At 34.2% G+C, this 3,831-nt stretch overlaps 1 pseudogene; it reads right to left on the bottom strand.

Moving 5' to 3' along the window:
• Nucleotides 1-2,607: 2,607 nt before the first annotated feature.
• Nucleotides 2,608-2,693, bottom strand: LOC136307045 (small nucleolar RNA U3; annotated as a pseudogene).
• Between the last annotated feature and the right edge of the window lie 1,138 nt (nucleotides 2,694-3,831).

The raw sequence follows: 3,831 nt of genomic DNA, 5'->3' as shown, positions 1-3,831 counted from the left end.
TTAAGAGTTCTTTTTATCATTCTTTGAAAAATTGTTCTTGGGTAAAAATTGTCATTCTCTGTATATATTAAAAAATAAATATAATGAAAACTATGCCAGATGTTGGTTAAAAAAACTAAAAAAATGCAAATGAAAATATCATAGACTTAAAAAAAGAAAACTTAAGACTTAACTACCTATACCGTATCATTCTTATATAGTGAGAGAGAGAGAGAGAGAGAGAGAGAGAGAGAGAGAGAGAGACAATATTTTTTACAGGCAGTTATCTTCAAATTGGTATATGCAAATCAGTACAAATCTTATAAAGTTCTTAAACAATTTATATAAATTTGTTTTAAAAATGATATCAACCTTTTTGGAGAAATTGAAAATCTTTTTTCAAATTTCCCTTGGAAAAGCAAAGACTTAAGGTAGCTCAAATGATCTTAAAACAGAAGGACATGTATAATGTGTACAGCATAATTATAAAATTGAATTAAAGTTACAATAATCAGGCAATATATGACTGGCATAAAGATAGACATATAGATTAATCAAATAGAGTAGAGAATAGAGTCATACTTCTATGTTCAGAAGAGTTTCAAGTCCTGGCCGGTTGGCTCAGCGGTAGAGCATCGGCCTGGCGTGCGGGGGACCCGGGTTCGATTCCCGGCCAGGGCACATAGGAGAAGCGCCCATTTGCTTCTCCACCCCCACCGCCCTCCTTCCTCTCTGTCTCTCTCTTCCCCTCCCGCAGCAAAGGCTCCATTGGAGCAAAGATGGCCTGGGCGCTGGGGATGGTTCCTTGGCCTCTGCCCCAGGTCCTAGAGTGGCTCTGGTCGCTGCAGAGCGACGCCCCGGAGGGGCAGAGCATAGCCCCCTGGTAGGCAGAGCATCGCCCCTGGTGGGTGTGCCGGGTGGATCCCGGTCGGGCGCATGCGGGAGTCTGTCTGACTGTCTCTCCCTGTTTCCAGCTTCAGAAAAATACAAAAAAAAAAAAAAAAAAAAAAAAGAAGTTTCAACAAAGATGTCAAGTTAATTGAACAGGGTAAGACCAAGTAACCTATAGTTAAATACTTAGAATTATTAGATTATTTAAACTTGCTGGTTATAAGATCAATATAGAAAAAATCAATTGCATTTCTATGAATATAAATAAATTTTAGGTATAAAATACATAAATAAATTATAACATAGTCATACAATAAAATAATATACAGCCATTACAATCAATGTGATATAATGAAATTAATGTAATAAAATTAAATTGCAATAATACCAATAAATATCACAAACTTATTATAAAATAAAAGAAACCCAGAACCAAAGAGTAAATATTCTATACTCTATTTCAGTGGTAGTCAACCTGGTCCCTAACGCCTATTAGTGGGCATTCCAGCTTTCATGGTGGGTGGTAGCAGAGCAACCAAAGTATAAATAAAAAGATAGATTTAACTATAGTAAGTTGTTTTATAAAGATTTATTCTACTCCTAACAGACTGATCTGGGGTTGGGTTGCATTTTTCAGGGATTTGGCATGGTGTTGGGGCCAACTTGGACTTGGTGAACATGTTAAGGACACTACTCTTTTATCAATTCTTGCTGTATTGGCCAAGAGTTTGCTTAAAGGCTTTAATCACTGTAAAAAAAAAATAGAAGACTAGATAAAGAAGATGTGGCACATATACACCATGGTATACTATTCAGCCATAAGAAATGATGACATTGGATCACTTACAACAAAATGGTGGGATCTTGATAACTTTATACAAAGTGAAATAAGTAAATCAGAAAAAAACAAGAACTGCAGGATTCCATACATTGGTGGGGCATAAAAATGAGACTAAGAGACATGGACAAGAGTGTGGTGGTTACAAGGGGTGAGGGAAGGGAAGGAGGGAGAGGGGGAGGGGGAGGGGGAGGGAAAGAAAACTAGATAGAAGGTGACGGAGGACAATCTCTCTTTGGGTGATGGGTATGCAACAGAATTGAATGACAAGATAACCTGGACATGTTTTCTTTGAATATATGTACCCTGATTTGTTGATGGCACCCCATTAAAATAAAAAATTATTTATAAAAAAAAATTTATTCTACCAAACTTAGCAAAAATTTGACATAAATTACTTGGTAAGTAACTATTATTATATGCTTTAACTTGCTGTAACTGCTTTATAAATTTTATAAAGTAAAGTTACTTCCGTACTTTATAAATCACCATTACTGTGGATCTGGTGGGCGGTTAGAAAATTTTACTACTAACAGAGATACAAAAGTGGGCGGTAAGTATGAAAAGATTGACTACCCCTGATCTATTTTAATAAATTTGCAAACAGTCTCTACTAAAATGTGGTGCGAGCTATCAGGATAGAATTTAATTTTAGTGATGAGGGAAGTATGGTGTCTCAGAAAGAGCATCCTTTGTAAGCCTCCTGACTTGTTGACTATATTTTATTTTCTGATCTATATTTGTTTACTTTGTAATAATTTAATGAATTCTTAAGATTTATGTAATTTTCTGCAGGTATATTATATATCAGTCAAACATTTTTTAAATGGGACTATTTTTAACCATCAGATTATTAAAAACTTCAAATTTCTAAAGTCTCAATTTTTGGAAAATAGATAACCATATGCTGTTGGAGGTTTTATAAATTGCATACATTATATGGTAACAAACAAACTATAGAAATGATCCCTGAAAGTATAGTCTTTACATTATATGGTAATTCAGGTAATCTATTAAATTCAAATCTGATTACCTAGCATTTAGAAATAAAATGTTTTTCAGCATTGTTTGCAAGAGTAAGATTGTTGTTTAATTACAGTATATATTTTTTACCATTCTTCCACAACTAAACATAATAAAGTAGAAACTTTGTAAAATTGCACAGAAATTTTTCATGATAAATTATTGTATAAAAACTTCAAAAAGCAAAATAATGTAAAAATTATAAATGTAGTTTCACTATGGAAATTAACTGGTTCAAGGTACAAGATATTCATTCAGCACTTTATAGTTTACACAGTAATGTTCATCAAATATATGTTTTACATTACAAAATTACATAATTATATATCAAATAAAGTAATTTAAACTTTATAGCACCCCTAGAAATAGGTAAGCTATTTTTTTTCATTTTGATTTGCAATGAAAGAACCAAGACTGGCTGGAGTTAAAAAGAGATGACAAAACTACACAGTGACGAGGTGAATGTATTAGCTCACCATCAAATAAAAAAAAAGCCCCCATATTATATACCAGGGGTCCCCAAACTACAGCCCGCGGGCCGCATGTGGCCCCCTGAGGCCCTTTATCTGGCCCCCCCGCCGCACTTACGGAAGGAACACATCTTTCATCGGTGGTCAGTGAGAGGAGCACATTGACCATCTCATTAGCCAAAAGCAGGCCCATAGTTCCCATTAAAATACTGGTCAGTTTCTTGATTTAAATTTACTTGTTCTTTATTTTAAATATTGTATTTGTTCCCGTTTTGTTTTTTTTTTACTTTAAAATAAGATATGTTCAGTGTGCATAGAGATTTGTTCAGTTTTTTTTTTTATAGTCCGGCCCTCCAATGGTCTGAGGGACAGTGAACTGGCCCCCTGTGTAAAAAGTTTGGGGACTCCTGTTATATACCCTTTGTGAAAAGATGTCAAAAGTCGTCTAAAAGAAGCCTCCAAAAACATCTCATTTAACATACAGGCTGTGGCATCCTGAAATACACTTAGATTTTTACTGTATAACTTGTATGTTCACCATTACTACTTCTTTATAGTATTAGATACTAGACATTTTGTAATTGATATAAGTGAGGGTACTCATTTTAATTGGTTTTAGCAAATTATATT

Source organism: Saccopteryx bilineata, chromosome 5 (assembly GCF_036850765.1).
Source record: "Saccopteryx bilineata isolate mSacBil1 chromosome 5, mSacBil1_pri_phased_curated, whole genome shotgun sequence".
Taxonomy (NCBI): Eukaryota; Metazoa; Chordata; class Mammalia; order Chiroptera; family Emballonuridae; genus Saccopteryx; species Saccopteryx bilineata.
This window is presented reverse-complemented; position numbering and strand designations above follow the sequence as displayed.